The sequence below is a fragment of the Pseudophryne corroboree genome, unplaced genomic scaffold (genome assembly GCF_028390025.1).
Source record: "Pseudophryne corroboree isolate aPseCor3 unplaced genomic scaffold, aPseCor3.hap2 scaffold_1611, whole genome shotgun sequence".
Lineage (NCBI taxonomy): Eukaryota > Metazoa > Chordata > Amphibia > Anura > Myobatrachidae > Pseudophryne > Pseudophryne corroboree.
In genome coordinates, this window is record NW_026968245.1 from 1 (window position 1) to 15606 (window position 15606).

A 15606-nucleotide genomic window follows, 5' to 3' on the forward strand; every position below is an offset into this window, starting at 1 on the left:
AAAATGGTAAAATCTGAATGAGAAGACCTTAGGCAGATGGCTCGTTGGTCTAGGGGTATGATTCTCGTTTCGGGTGCGAGAGGTCCCGGGTTCAAATCCCGGACGAGCCCATCTCTTCATATCTGATAGTATTTAATAGCATTTTAAAATACTCACTAATGTATACAAATACTCACTAATGTATACAAACAGTTTTACTTACAATTTCATTAATATACATAAAAAAGACATGCACAGTGGGCTCGTTGATTCTTGCTTAGGGTGCGAGAGATCCCCGGTACAAATCCCGGATGAGCCCATCTTTTAAAGGTATATACTTATGCATACTTAGTAAAATGTCAACCATTTGGTGGTATATTGGGTAAACTATAGATTCCATTTTGTCTAAGTAACCTTGAGTGGCTTAAAAGTCTAATTTTGACAAACAAAAAACTGTCAAAATGAAATTACAGGTTTTTCTCTTACCTTTCTTTTTTCTAAATAACCCTGAGTGGCTTAAAATAATAGTATCATTATGACTAACAAAAAGATCAACAATAAATTGCAGGTGTTTATTTTGTCTTTCTTCTGGGTCTGCATGCTTGAGTTGCACACAGTATGTGACAAGTCTGAGGTTCCAACTATCAAAAAAAGTCCAAACTCTATTGGGACCTCTAAATATTGGCACTGCACATTTCTAATATACATCCTTGGATAACAAGTAACCTTAAGTTATTATTTTTGCAATGCTACATACACATTTTTTGTTTTAAGTTGTTATGTTATTTTTAAAATGTTTCATCTTCATTAAATGAAATTGTGTGTTTTCTCCAGTTATTTGCATTTTTTCTTAAATAATTAGAGTTTTACTTTAAAAATGTTAAAAACTGAATAAGAAATTATTTGGCTAGTGGCTTGTTGGTCAGGGTGTATGATTCTTGCTTCGGGTGCAAAAGGTCCCAGGTTCATATCCTGGATGAGCCTGTTTTCTCAGGTTCTTTAAAAGTGCTTAGTTCAATTATCTGATAGTATTTTAAAATACTAATGTATTCCAACAGTTTCACTTCCAATTTCATTAGTATACATGAAAATACATGAACAGTAGGCTCGTTGTTATAGGGGTATGATTCTCGCTTAGGGTGCGAGAGGTCCTGGGATTAAATCGCAGACGAGCCCATCTTCTCAGGTTCTTTTAAATACCATGGTTCCATTATCTGATTGATGTCAATTGCCTGAGTCAAAAGCATCAAGTGTATTTTTCTTTTGCCAATCCATAAAAAAAAGTATATACTTATGCATATTTAGTAAACTGTCAACCATTTGGTGGTATATTGGGTAAACTGTAGATTCCATTTTGTCTAAGTAACTTTGAGTGGCTTCAAAGAAGTCTCATTTTGACAAATAAAAAACAGTCAAAATGAAATTACAGGTTTTTCTCTTACCTTGCTTTTTTCTAAGAAACAATGAGTGGCTTAAAAGAATAGTCTCTTTTTGACAAACAAAAAGGTCAACAATTAATTGCAGGTTTTTGTTTTTTTCTTTCTTCTTGGTCTGTATGCTTAAGTTGCACACAGTATGAGACAAGTCTTAGGTTCCAGCTATTAGAAAAGTTAAAACTCTATAGGAACCCATACATCTTGGCACTGAAATTTCCAAATATGCATACTTGGACCAAAAATTGACCTTAAGGAAACATTTTAGCTATGCTACAAATAATTTTTTTTAAATAGTTATGGTATTTTTAAAATGTAACATCTTTTTTTCCAGCTTATTGCATTTTTTTATTAAATAATTTGAGTTTTACTTTAAAAATGGTAAAATCTGAATGAGAAGACCTTAGGCAGATGGCTCGTTGGTCTAAGAGTATGATTCTCGCTTCGGGTGCGAGAGATCCCGGGTTCAAATCCCGGACGAGCCCATCTCTTCATATCTGATAGCATTTTAAAATACTCACTAATGTATACAAATATTCACTAATGTATACAAACAGTTTTACTTACAATTTCATTAATATACATAAAAAAGACATGCACAGTGGGCTCGTTGATTCTTGCTTAGGGTGCGAGAGATCCCCGGTACAAATCCCGGATGAGCCCATCTTTTAAAGGTATATACTTATGCATACTTAGTAAAATGTCAACCATTTGGTGGTATATTGGGTAAACTATAGATTCCATTTTGTCTAAGTAACCTTGAGTGGCTTAAAAGTCTAATTTTGACAAACAAAAAACTGTCAAAATGAAATTACAGGTTTTTCTCTTACCTTTCTTTTTTCTAAATAACCCTGAGTGGCTTAAAAGAATAGTATCATTATGACTAACAAAAAGATCAACAATAAATTGCAGGTGTTTATTTTGTCTTTCTTCTGGGTCTGCATGCTTGAGTTGCACACAGTATGTGACAAGTCTTAGGTTCCAACTATCAAAAAAAGTCCAAACTCTATTGGGACCTCTAAATATTGGCACTGCACATTTCTAATATACATACTTGGATAACAAGTAACCTTAAGTTATTATTTTTGCAATGCTACATACACATTTTTTGTTTTAAGTTGTTATGTTATTTTTAAAATGTTTCATCTTCATTAAATGAAATTGTGTGTTTTCTCCAGTTATTTGCATTTTTTCTTAAATAATTAGAGTTTTACTTAAAAAATGTTAAAAACTGAATAAGAAATTATTTGGCTAGTGGCTTGTTGGTCAGGGTGTATGATTCTTGCTTCGGGTGCAAAAGGTCTCAGGTTCATATCCTGGATGAGCCTGTTTTCTCAGGTTCTTTAAAAGTGCTTAGTTCAATTATCTGATAGTATTTTAAAATACTAATGTATTCCAACAGTTTCACTTCCAATTTCATTAGTATACATGAAAATACATGAACAGTAGGCTCGTTGGTATAGGGGTATGATTCTCGCTTAGGGTGTGAGAGGTCCTGGGATTAAATCGCAGACGAGCCCATCTTCTCAGGTTCTTTTAAATACCATGGTTCCATTATCTGATTGATGTCAATTGCCTGAGTCAAAAGCATCAAGTGAATTTTTCTTTTGCCAATCCATAAAAAAAGTATATACTTATGCATATTTAGTAAACTGTCAACCATTTGGTGGTATATTGGGTAAACTGTAGATTCCATTTTGTCTAAGTAACTTTGAGTGGCTTCAAAGAAGTCTCATTTTGACAAATAAAAAACAGTCAAAATGAAATTACAGGTTTTTCTCTTACCTTGCTTTTTTCTAAGAAACAATGAGTGGCTTAAAAGAATAGTCTCTTTTTGACAAGCAAAAAGGTCAACAATTAATTGCAGGTTTTTGTTTTTTTCTTTCTTCTTGGTCTGTATGCTTAAGTTGCTCACAGTATGAGACAAGTCTTAGGTTCCAGCTATTAGAAAAGTTAAAACTCTATAGGAACCCATAAATCTTGGCACTGAAATTTCCAAATATGCATACTTGGACCAAAAATTGACCTTAAGGAAACATTTTAGCTATGCTACAAATAATTTTTTTTAAATAGTTATGGTATTTTTAAAATGTAACATCTTTTTTTCCAGCTTATTGCATTTTTTTATTAAATAATTTGAGTTTTACTTTAAAAATGGTAAAATCTGAATGAGAAGACCTTAGGCAGATGGCTCGTTGGTCTAGGGGTATGATTCTCGCTTCGGGTGCGAGAGGTCCCGGGTTCAAATCCCGGACGAGCCCATCTCTTCATATCTGATAGTATTTAATAGCATTTTAAAATACTCACTAATGTATACAAATACTCACTAATGTATACAAACAGTTTTACTTACAATTTCATTAATATACATAAAAAAGACATGCACAGTGGGCTCGTTGATTCTTGCTTAGGGTGCGAGAGATCCCCGGTACAAATCCCGGACGAGCCCATCTTTTAAAGGTATATACTTATGCATACTTAGTAAAATGTCAACCATTTGGTGGTGTATTAGGTAAACTATAGATTCCATTTTGTCTAAGTAACCTTGAGTGGCTTAAAAGTCTAATTTTGACAAACAAAAAACTGTCAAAATGAAATTACAGGTTTTTCTCTTACCTTTCTTTTTTCTAAATAACCCTGAGTGGCTTAAAAGAATAGTATCATTATGACTAACAAAAAGATCAACAATAAATTGCAGGTGTTTATTTTGTCTTTCTTCTGGGTCTGCATGCTTGAGTTGCACACAGTATGTGACAAGTCTTAGGTTCCAACTATCAAAAAAAGTCCAAACTCTATTGGGACCTCTAAATATTGGCACTGCACATTTCTAATATACATACTTGGATAACAAGTAACCTTAAGTTATTATTTTTGCAATGCTACATACACATTTTTTTGTTTTAAGTTGTTATGTTATTTTTAAAATGTTTCATCTTCATTAAATGAAATTGTGTGTTTTCTCCAGTTATTTGCATTTTTTCTTAAATAATTAGAGTTTTACTTTAAAAATGTTAAAAACTGAATAAGAAATTATTTGGCTAGTGGCTTGTTGGTCAGGGTGTATGATTCTTGCTTCGGGTGCAAAAGGTCCCAGGTTCATATCCTGGATGAGCCTGTTTTCTCAGGTTCTTTAAAAGTGCTTAGTTCAATTATCTGATAGTATTTTAAAATACTAATGTATTCCAACAGTTTCACTTCCAATTTCATTAGTATACATGAAAATACATGAATAGTAGGCTCGTTGTTATAGGGGTATGATTCTCGCTTAGGGTGCGAGAGGTCCTGGGATTAAATCGCAGACGAGCCCATCTTCTCAGGTTCTTTTAAATACCATGGTTCCATTATCTGATTGATGTCAATTGCCTGAGTCAAAAGCATCAAGTGAATTTTTCTTTTGCCAATCCATAAAAAAAAGTATATACTTATGCATATTTAGTAAACTGTCAACCATTTGATGGTATATTGGGTAAACTGTAGATTCCATTTTGTCTAAGTAACTTTGAGTGGCTTCAAAGAAGTCTCATTTTGACAAATAAAAAACAGTCAAAATGAAATTACAGGTTTTTCTCTTACCTTGCTTTTTTCTAATAAACAATGAGTGGCTTAAAAGAATAGTCTCTTTTTGACAAACAAAAAGGTCAACAATTAATTGCAGGTTTTTGTTTTTTTCTTTCTTCTTGGTCTGTATGCTTAAGTTGCACACAGTATGAGACAAGTCTTAGGTTCCAGCTATTAGAAAAGTTAAAACTCTATAGGAACCCATAAATCTTGGCACTGAAATTTCCAAATAAGCATACTTGGACCAACAATTGACCTTAAGGAAACATTTTAGCTATGCTACAAATAATTTTTTTAAATAGTTATGGTATTTTTAAAATGTAACATCTTTTTTTCCAGCTTATTGCATTTTTTTATTAAATAATTTGAGTTTTACTTTAAGAATGGTAAAATCTGAATGAGAAGACCTTAGGCAGATGGCTCGTTGGTCTAGGGGTATGATTCTCGCTTCGGGTGCGAGAGGTCCCGGGTTCAAATCCCGAACGAGCCCATCTCTTCATGTACTTTTAATATCTGACAGTTTTTAATAGCATTTTAAAATACTCACTAATGTATACAAACAGTTTTACTTACAATTTCATTAATATACATAAAAAAGACATGCACAGTGGGCTCGTTGATTCTTGCTTAGGGTGCGAGAGATCCCCGGTACAAATCCCGGACGAGCCCATCTTTTAAAGGTATATACTTATGCATACTTAGTAAAATGTCAACCATTTGGTGGTGTATTAGGTAAACTATAGATTCCATTTTGTCTAAGTAACCTTGAGTGGCTTAAAAGTCTAATTTTGACAAACAAAAAACTGTCAAAATGAAATTACAGGTTTTTCTCTTACCTTTCTTTTTTCTAAATAACCCTGAGTGGCTTAAAAGAATAGTATCATTATGACTAACAAAAAGATCAACAATAAATTGCAGGTGTTTATTTTGTCTTTCTTCTGGGTCTGCATGCTTGAGTTGCACACAGTATGTGACAAGTCTTAGGTTCCAACTATCAAAAAAAGTCCAAACTCTATTGGGACCTCTAAATATTGGCACTGCACATTTCTAATAAACATACTTGGATAACAAGTAACCTTAAGTTATTATTTTTGCAATGCTACATACACATTTTTTTGTTTTAAGTTGTTATGTTATTTTTAAAATGTTTCATCTTCATTAAATGAAATTGTGTGTTTTCTCCAGTTATTTGCATTTTTTCTTAAATAATTAGAGTTTTACTTTAAAAATGTTAAAAACTGAATAAGAAATTATTTGGCTAGTGGCTTGTTGGTCAGGGTGTATGATTCTTGCTTCGGGTGCAAAAGGTCCCAGGTTCATATCCTGGATGAGCCTGTTTTCTCAGGTTCTTTAAAAGTGCTTAGTTCAATTATCTGATAGTATTTTAAAATACTAATGTATTCCAACAGTTTCACTTCCAATTTCATTAGTATACATGAAAATACATGAATAGTAGGCTCGTTGTTATAGGGGTATGATTCTCGCTTAGGGTGCGAGAGGTCCTGGGATTAAATCGCAGACGAGCCCATCTTCTCAGGTTCTTTTAAATACCATGGTTCCATTATCTGATTGATGTCAATTGCCTGAGTCAAAAGCATCAAGTGAATTTTTCTTTTGCCAATCCATAAAAAAAAGTATATACTTATGCATATTTAGTAAACTGTCAACCATTTGGTGGTATATTGGGTAAACTGTAGATTCCATTTTGTCTAAGTAACTTTGAGTGGCTTCAAAGAAGTCTCATTTTGACAAATAAAAAACAGTCAAAATGAAATTACAGGTTTTTCTCTTACCTTGCTTTTTTCTAAGAAACAATGAGTGGCTTAAAAGAATAGTCTCTTTTTGACAAACAAAAAGGTCAACAATTAATTGCAGGTTTTTGTTTTTTTCTTTCTTCTTGGTCTGTATGCTTAAGTTGCACACAGTATGAGACAAGTCTTAGGTTCCAGCTATTAGAAAAGTTAAAACTCTATAGGAACCCATAAATCTTGGCACTGAAATTTCCAAATATGCATACTTGGACCAAAAATTGACCTTAAGGAAACATTTTAGCTATGCTACAAATAATTTTTTTAAATAGTTATGGTATTTTTAAAATGTAACATCTTTTTTTCCAGCTTATTGCATTTTTTTATTAAATAATTTGAGTTTTACTTTAAAAATGGTAAAATCTGAATGAGAAGACTTTAGGCAGATGGCTCGTTGGTCTAGGGGTATGATTCTCGCTTCGGGTGCGAGAGGTCCCGGGTTCAAATCCCGGACGAGCCCATCTCTTCATGTACTTTTAATATCTGATAGTATTTAATAGCATTTTAAAATACTCACTAATGTATACAAACAGTTTTACTTACAATTTCATTAATATACATAAAAAAGACATGCACAGTGGGCTCGTTGATTCTTGCTTAGGGTGCGAACGATCCCCGGTACAAATCCCGGACGAGCCCATCTTTTAAAGGTATATACTTATGCATACTTAGTAAAATGTCAACCATTTAGTGGTGTATTAGGTAAACTATAGATTCCATTTTGTCTAAGTAACCTTGAGTGGCTTAAAAGTCTAATTTTGACAAACAAAAACTGTCAAAATGAAATTACAGGTTTTTCTCTTACCTTTCTTTTTTCTAAATAACCCTGAGTGGCTTAAAAGAATAGTATCATTATGACTAACAAAAAGATCAACAATAAATTGCAGGTGTTTATTTTGTCTTTCTTCTGGGTCTGCATGCTTGAGTTGCACACAGTATGTGACAAGTCTTAGGTTCCAACTATCAAAAAAAGTCCAAACTCTATTGGGACCTCTAAATATTGGCACTGCACATTTCTAATATACATACTTGGATAACAAGTAACCTTAAGTTATTATTTTTGCAATGCTACATACACATTTTTTTGTTTTAAGTTGTTATGTTATTTTTAAAATGTTTCATCTTCATTAAATGAAATTGTGTGTTTTCTCCAGTTATTTGCATTTTTTCTTAAATAATTAGAGTTTTACTTTAAAAATGTTAAAAACTGAATAAGAAATTATTTGGCTAGTGGCTTGTTGGTCAGGGTGTATGATTCTTGCTTCGGGTGCAAAAGGTCTCAGGTTCATATCCTGGATGAGCCTGTTTTCTCAGGTTCTTTAAAAGTGCTTAGTTCAATTATCTGATAGTATTTTAAAATACTAATGTATTCCAACAGTTTCACTTCCAATTTCATTAGTATACATGAAAATACATGAACAGTAGGCTCGTTGGTATAGGGGTATGATTCTCGCTTAGGGTGTGAGAGGTCCTGGGATTAAATCGCAGACGAGCCCATCTTCTCAGGTTCTTTTAAATACCATGGTTCCATTATCTGATTGATGTCAATTGCCTGAGTCAAAAGCATCAAGTGAATTTTTCTTTTGCCAATCCATAAAAAAAGTATATACTTATGCATATTTAGTAAACTGTCAACCATTTGGTGGTATATTGGGTAAACTGTAGATTCCATTTTGTCTAAGTAACTTTGAGTGGCTTCAAAGAAGTCTCATTTTGACAAATAAAAAACAGTCAAAATGAAATTACAGGTTTTTCTCTTACCTTGCTTTTTTCTAAGAAACAATGAGTGGCTTAAAAGAATAGTCTCTTTTTGACAAGCAAAAAGGTCAACAATTAATTGCAGGTTTTTGTTTTTTTCTTTCTTCTTGGTCTGTATGCTTAAGTTGCTCACAGTATGAGACAAGTCTTAGGTTCCAGCTATTAGAAAAGTTAAAACTCTATAGGAACCCATAAATCTTGGCACTGAAATTTCCAAATATGCATACTTGGACCAAAAATTGACCTTAAGGAAACATTTTAGCTATGCTACAAATAATTTTTTTTAAATAGTTATGGTATTTTTAAAATGTAACATCTTTTTTTCCAGCTTATTGCATTTTTTTATTAAATAATTTGAGTTTTACTTTAAAAATGGTAAAATCTGAATGAGAAGACCTTAGGCAGATGGCTCGTTGGTCTAGGGGTATGATTCTCGCTTCGGGTGCGAGAGGTCCCGGGTTCAAATCCCGGACGAGCCCATCTCTTCATATCTGATAGTATTTAATAGCATTTTAAAATACTCACTAATGTATACAAATACTCACTAATGTATACAAACAGTTTTACTTACAATTTCATTAATATACATAAAAAAGACATGCACAGTGGGCTCGTTGATTCTTGCTTAGGGTGCGAGAGATCCCCGGTACAAATCCCGGACGAGCCCATCTTTTAAAGGTATATACTTATGCATACTTAGTAAAATGTCAACCATTTGGTGGTGTATTAGGTAAACTATAGATTCCATTTTGTCTAAGTAACCTTGAGTGGCTTAAAAGTCTAATTTTGACAAACAAAAAACTGTCAAAATGAAATTACAGGTTTTTCTCTTACCTTTCTTTTTTCTAAATAACCCTGAGTGGCTTAAAAGAATAGTATCATTATGACTAACAAAAAGATCAACAATAAATTGCAGGTGTTTATTTTGTCTTTCTTCTGGGTCTGCATGCTTGAGTTGCACACAGTATGTGACAAGTCTTAGGTTCCAACTATCAAAAAAAGTCCAAACTCTATTGGGACCTCTAAATATTGGCACTGCACATTTCTAATATACATACTTGGATAACAAGTAACCTTAAGTTATTATTTTTGCAATGCTACATACACATTTTTTTGTTTTAAGTTGTTATGTTATTTTTAAAATGTTTCATCTTCATTAAATGAAATTGTGTGTTTTCTCCAGTTATTTGCATTTTTTCTTAAATAATTAGAGTTTTACTTTAAAAATGTTAAAAACTGAATAAGAAATTATTTGGCTAGTGGCTTGTTGGTCAGGGTGTATGATTCTTGCTTCGGGTGCAAAAGGTCCCAGGTTCATATCCTGGATGAGCCTGTTTTCTCAGGTTCTTTAAAAGTGCTTAGTTCAATTATCTGATAGTATTTTAAAATACTAATGTATTCCAACAGTTTCACTTCCAATTTCATTAGTATACATGAAAATACATGAATAGTAGGCTCGTTGTTATAGGGGTATGATTCTCGCTTAGGGTGCGAGAGGTCCTGGGATTAAATCGCAGACGAGCCCATCTTCTCAGGTTCTTTTAAATACCATGGTTCCATTATCTGATTGATGTCAATTGCCTGAGTCAAAAGCATCAAGTGAATTTTTCTTTTGCCAATCCATAAAAAAAAGTATATACTTATGCATATTTAGTAAACTGTCAACCATTTGATGGTATATTGGGTAAACTGTAGATTCCATTTTGTCTAAGTAACTTTGAGTGGCTTCAAAGAAGTCTCATTTTGACAAATAAAAAACAGTCAAAATGAAATTACAGGTTTTTCTCTTACCTTGCTTTTTTCTAATAAACAATGAGTGGCTTAAAAGAATAGTCTCTTTTTGACAAACAAAAAGGTCAACAATTAATTGCAGGTTTTTGTTTTTTTCTTTCTTCTTGGTCTGTATGCTTAAGTTGCACACAGTATGAGACAAGTCTTAGGTTCCAGCTATTAGAAAAGTTAAAACTCTATAGGAACCCATAAATCTTGGCACTGAAATTTCCAAATAAGCATACTTGGACCAACAATTGACCTTAAGGAAACATTTTAGCTATGCTACAAATAATTTTTTTAAATAGTTATGGTATTTTTAAAATGTAACATCTTTTTTTCCAGCTTATTGCATTTTTTTATTAAATAATTTGAGTTTTACTTTAAGAATGGTAAAATCTGAATGAGAAGACCTTAGGCAGATGGCTCGTTGGTCTAGGGGTATGATTCTCGCTTCGGGTGCGAGAGGTCCCGGGTTCAAATCCCGAACGAGCCCATCTCTTCATGTACTTTTAATATCTGACAGTTTTTAATAGCATTTTAAAATACTCACTAATGTATACAAACAGTTTTACTTACAATTTCATTAATATACATAAAAAAGACATGCACAGTGGGCTCGTTGATTCTTGCTTAGGGTGCGAGAGATCCCCGGTACAAATCCCGGACGAGCCCATCTTTTAAAGGTATATACTTATGCATACTTAGTAAAATGTCAACCATTTGGTGGTGTATTAGGTAAACTATAGATTCCATTTTGTCTAAGTAACCTTGAGTGGCTTAAAAGTCTAATTTTGACAAACAAAAAACTGTCAAAATGAAATTACAGGTTTTTCTCTTACCTTTCTTTTTTCTAAATAACCCTGAGTGGCTTAAAAGAATAGTATCATTATGACTAACAAAAAGATCAACAATAAATTGCAGGTGTTTATTTTGTCTTTCTTCTGGGTCTGCATGCTTGAGTTGCACACAGTATGTGACAAGTCTTAGGTTCCAACTATCAAAAAAAGTCCAAACTCTATTGGGACCTCTAAATATTGGCACTGCACATTTCTAATATACATACTTGGATAACAAGTAACCTTAAGTTATTATTTTTGCAATGCTACATACACATTTTTTTGTTTTAAGTTGTTATGTTATTTTTAAAATGTTTCATCTTCATTAAATGAAATTGTGTGTTTTCTCCAGTTATTTGCATTTTTTCTTAAATAATTAGAGTTTTACTTTAAAAATGTTAAAAACTGAATAAGAAATTATTTGGCTAGTGGCTTGTTGGTCAGGGTGTATGATTCTTGCTTCGGGTGCAAAAGGTCCCAGGTTCATATCCTGGATGAGCCTGTTTTCTCAGGTTCTTTAAAAGTGCTTAGTTCAATTATCTGATAGTATTTTAAAATACTAATGTATTCCAACAGTTTCACTTCCAATTTCATTAGTATACATGAAAATACATGAATAGTAGGCTCGTTGTTATAGGGGTATGATTCTCGCTTAGGGTGCGAGAGGTCCTGGGATTAAATCGCAGACGAGCCCATCTTCTCAGGTTCTTTTAAATACCATGGTTCCATTATCTGATTGATGTCAATTGCCTGAGTCAAAAGCATCAAGTGAATTTTTCTTTTGCCAATCCATAAAAAAAAGTATATACTTATGCATATTTAGTAAACTGTCAACCATTTGGTGGTATATTGGGTAAACTGTAGATTCCATTTTGTCTAAGTAACTTTGAGTGGCTTCAAAGAAGTCTCATTTTGACAAATAAAAAACAGTCAAAATGAAATTACAGGTTTTTCTCTTACCTTGCTTTTTTCTAAGAAACAATGAGTGGCTTAAAAGAATAGTCTCTTTTTGACAAACAAAAAGGTCAACAATTAATTGCAGGTTTTTGTTTTTTTCTTTCTTCTTGGTCTGTATGCTTAAGTTGCACACAGTATGAGACAAGTCTTAGGTTCCAGCTATTAGAAAAGTTAAAACTCTATAGGAACCCATAAATCTTGGCACTGAAATTTCCAAATATGCATACTTGGACCAAAAATTGACCTTAAGGAAACATTTTAGCTATGCTACAAATAATTTTTTTAAATAGTTATGGTATTTTTAAAATGTAACATCTTTTTTTCCAGCTTATTGCATTTTTTTATTAAATAATTTGAGTTTTACTTTAAAAATGGTAAAATCTGAATGAGAAGACTTTAGGCAGATGGCTCGTTGGTCTAGGGGTATGATTCTCGCTTCGGGTGCGAGAGGTCCCGGGTTCAAATCCCGGACGAGCCCATCTCTTCATGTACTTTTAATATCTGATAGTATTTAATAGCATTTTAAAATACTCACTAATGTATACAAACAGTTTTACTTACAATTTCATTAATATACATAAAAAAGACATGCACAGTGGGCTCGTTGATTCTTGCTTAGGGTGCGAACGATCCCCGGTACAAATCCCGGACGAGCCCATCTTTTAAAGGTATATACTTATGCATACTTAGTAAAATGTCAACCATTTAGTGGTGTATTAGGTAAACTATAGATTCCATTTTGTCTAAGTAACCTTGAGTGGCTTAAAAGTCTAATTTTGACAAACAAAAACTGTCAAAATGAAATTACAGGTTTTTCTCTTACCTTTCTTTTTTCTAAATAACCCTGAGTGGCTTAAAAGAATAGTATCATTATGACTAACAAAAAGATCAACAATAAATTGCAGGTGTTTATTTTGTCTTTCTTCTGGGTCTGCATGCTTGAGTTGCACACAGTATGTGACAAGTCTTAGGTTCCAACTATCAAAAAAAGTCCAAACTCTATTGGGACCTCTAAATATTGGCACTGCACATTTCTAATATACATACTTGGATAACAAGTAACCTTAAGTTATTATTTTTGCAATGCTACATACACATTATTTTGTTTTAAGTTGTTATGTTATTTTTAAAATGTTTCATCTTCATTAAATGAAATTGTGTGTTTTCTCCAGTTGTTTGCATTTTTTCTTAAATAATTAGAGTTTTACTTTAAAAATGTTAAAAACTGAATAAGAAATTATTTGGCTAGTGGCTTGTTGGTCAGGGTGTATGATTCTTGCTTCGGGTGCAAAAGGTCCCAGGTTCATATCCTGGATGAGCCTGTTTTCTCAGGTTCTTTTAAAGTGCTTAGTTCAATTATCTGATAGTATTTTAAAATACTAATGTATTCCAACAGTTTCACTTCCAATTTCATTAGTATACATGAAAATACATGAATAGTAGGCTCGTTGTTATAGGGGTATGATTCTCGCTTAGGGTGCGAGAGGTCCTGGGATTAAATCGCAGACGAGCCCATCTTCTCAGGTTCTTTTAAATACCATGGTTCCATTATCTGATTGATGTCAATTGCCTGAGTCAAAAGCATCAAGTGAATTTTTCTTTTGCCAATCCATAAAAAAAGTATATACTTATGCATATTTAGTAAACTGTCAACCATTTGGTGGTATATTGGGTAAACTGTAGATTCCATTTTGTCTAACTAACTTTGAGTGGCTTCAAAGAAGTCTCATTTTGACAAATAAAAAACAGTCAAAATGAAATTACAGGTTTTTCTCTTACCTTGCTTTTTTCTAAGAAACAATGAGTGGCTTAAAAGAATAGTCTCTTTTTGACAAACAAAAGGGTCAACAATTAATTGCAGGTTTTTTGTTTTTTTTCTTTCTTCTTGGTCTTTATGCTTAAGTTGCACACAGTATGAGACAAGTCTTAGGTTCCAGCTATAGGAAAAGTTAAAACTCTATAGGAACCCATAAATCTTGGCACTGAAATTTCCAAATATGCATACTTGGACCAAAAATTGACCTTAAGGAAACATTTTAGCTATGCTACAAATAATTTTTTTAAATAGTTATGGTATTTTTAAAATGTAACATCTTTTTTTCCAGCTTATTGCATTTTTTTATTAAATAATTTGAGTTTTACTTTAAAAATGGTAAAATCTGAATGAGAAGACCTTAGGCAGATGGCTCGTTGGTCTAGGGTTATGATTCTCGCTTCGGGTGCGAGAGGTCCCGGGTTCAAATCCCGGACGAGCCCATCTCTTCATGTACTTTTAATATCTGATAGTATTTAATAGCATTTTAAAATACTCACTAATGTATACAAACAGTTTTACTTACAATTTCATTAATATACATAAAAAAGACATGCACAGTGGGCTCGTTGATTCTTGCTTAGGGTGCGAGAGATCCCCGGTACAAATCCCGGACGAGCCCATCTTTTAAAGGTATATACTTATGCATACTTAGTAAAATGTCAACCATTTGGTGGTGTATTAGGTAAACTATAGATTCCATTTTGTCTAAGTAACCTTGAGTGGCTTAAAAGTCTAATTTTGACAAACAAAAAACTGTCAAAATGAAATTACAGGTTTTTCTCTTACCTTTCTTTTTTCTAAATAACCCTGAGTGGCTTAAAAGAATAGTATCATTATGACTAACAAAAAGATCAACAATAAATTGCAGGTGTTTATTTTGTCTTTCTTCTGGGTCTGCATGCTTGAGTTGCACACAGTATGTGACAAGTCTTAGGTTCCAACTGTCAAAAAAAGTCCAAACTCTATTGGGACCTATAAATATTGGCACTGCACATTTCTAATATACATACTTGGATAACAAGTAACCTTAAGTTATTATTTTTGCAATGCTACATACACATTTTTTGTTTTAAGTTGTTATGTTATTTTTAAAATGTTTCATCTTCATTAAATGAAATTGTGTGTTTTCTCCAGTTATTTGCATTTTTTCTTAAATAATTAGAGTTTTACTTTAAAAATGTTAAAAACTGAATAAGAAATTATTTGGCTAGTGGCTTGTTGGTCAGGGTGTATGATTCTTGCTTCGGGTGCAAAAGGTCCCAGGTTCATATCCTGGTTGAGCCTGTTTTCTCAGGTTCTTTAAAAGTGCTTAGTTCAATTATCTGATAGTATTTTAAAATACTAATGTATTCCAACAGTTTCACTTCCAATTTCATTAGTATACATGAAAATACATGAACAGTAGGCTCGTTGTTATAGGGGTATGATTGTCGCTTAGGGTGCGAGAGGTCCTTGGATTAAATCGCAGACGAGCCCATCTTCTCAGGTTCTTTTAAATACCATGGTTCCATTATCTGATTGATGTCAATTGCCTGAGTCAAAAGCATCAAGTGAATTTTTCTTTTGCCAATCCATAAAAAAAGTATATACTTATGCATATTTAGTAAACTGTCAACCATTTGGTGGTATATTGGGTAAACTGTAGATTCCATTTTGTCTAAGTAACTTTGAGTGGCTTCAAAGAAGTC

At 32.8% G+C, this 15606-nt stretch overlaps 9 non-coding genes across 9 annotated transcripts; all 9 read left to right on the forward strand.

The window, feature by feature from the left end:
- Positions 1 to 38: 38 nt before the first annotated feature.
- TRNAP-CGG (transfer RNA proline (anticodon CGG)) lies at positions 39 to 110 on the forward strand. Its single transcript has one exon. It is a non-coding gene; the product is annotated as a tRNA-Pro (tRNA).
- A 1715-nt stretch (positions 111 to 1825) lies between these two features.
- Positions 1826 to 1897, forward strand: TRNAP-CGG (transfer RNA proline (anticodon CGG)). The gene has a single exon. It is a non-coding gene; the product is annotated as a tRNA-Pro (tRNA).
- Positions 1898 to 3601: 1704 nt separating this feature from the next.
- On the forward strand, positions 3602 to 3673 carry TRNAP-CGG (transfer RNA proline (anticodon CGG)). The gene has a single exon. It is a non-coding gene; the product is annotated as a tRNA-Pro (tRNA).
- A 1715-nt stretch (positions 3674 to 5388) lies between these two features.
- Positions 5389 to 5460, forward strand: TRNAP-CGG (transfer RNA proline (anticodon CGG)). Its single transcript has one exon. It is a non-coding gene; the product is annotated as a tRNA-Pro (tRNA).
- Positions 5461 to 7166: 1706 nt separating this feature from the next.
- Positions 7167 to 7238, forward strand: TRNAP-CGG (transfer RNA proline (anticodon CGG)). Its single transcript has one exon. It is a non-coding gene; the product is annotated as a tRNA-Pro (tRNA).
- A 1705-nt stretch (positions 7239 to 8943) lies between these two features.
- On the forward strand, positions 8944 to 9015 carry TRNAP-CGG (transfer RNA proline (anticodon CGG)). Its single transcript has one exon. It is a non-coding gene; the product is annotated as a tRNA-Pro (tRNA).
- Positions 9016 to 10730: 1715 nt separating this feature from the next.
- On the forward strand, positions 10731 to 10802 carry TRNAP-CGG (transfer RNA proline (anticodon CGG)). Its single transcript has one exon. It is a non-coding gene; the product is annotated as a tRNA-Pro (tRNA).
- A 1706-nt stretch (positions 10803 to 12508) lies between these two features.
- Positions 12509 to 12580, forward strand: TRNAP-CGG (transfer RNA proline (anticodon CGG)). Its single transcript has one exon. It is a non-coding gene; the product is annotated as a tRNA-Pro (tRNA).
- Positions 12581 to 14286: 1706 nt separating this feature from the next.
- On the forward strand, positions 14287 to 14358 carry TRNAP-CGG (transfer RNA proline (anticodon CGG)). Its single transcript has one exon. It is a non-coding gene; the product is annotated as a tRNA-Pro (tRNA).
- The last annotated feature ends 1248 nt before the right edge of the window (positions 14359 to 15606 follow it).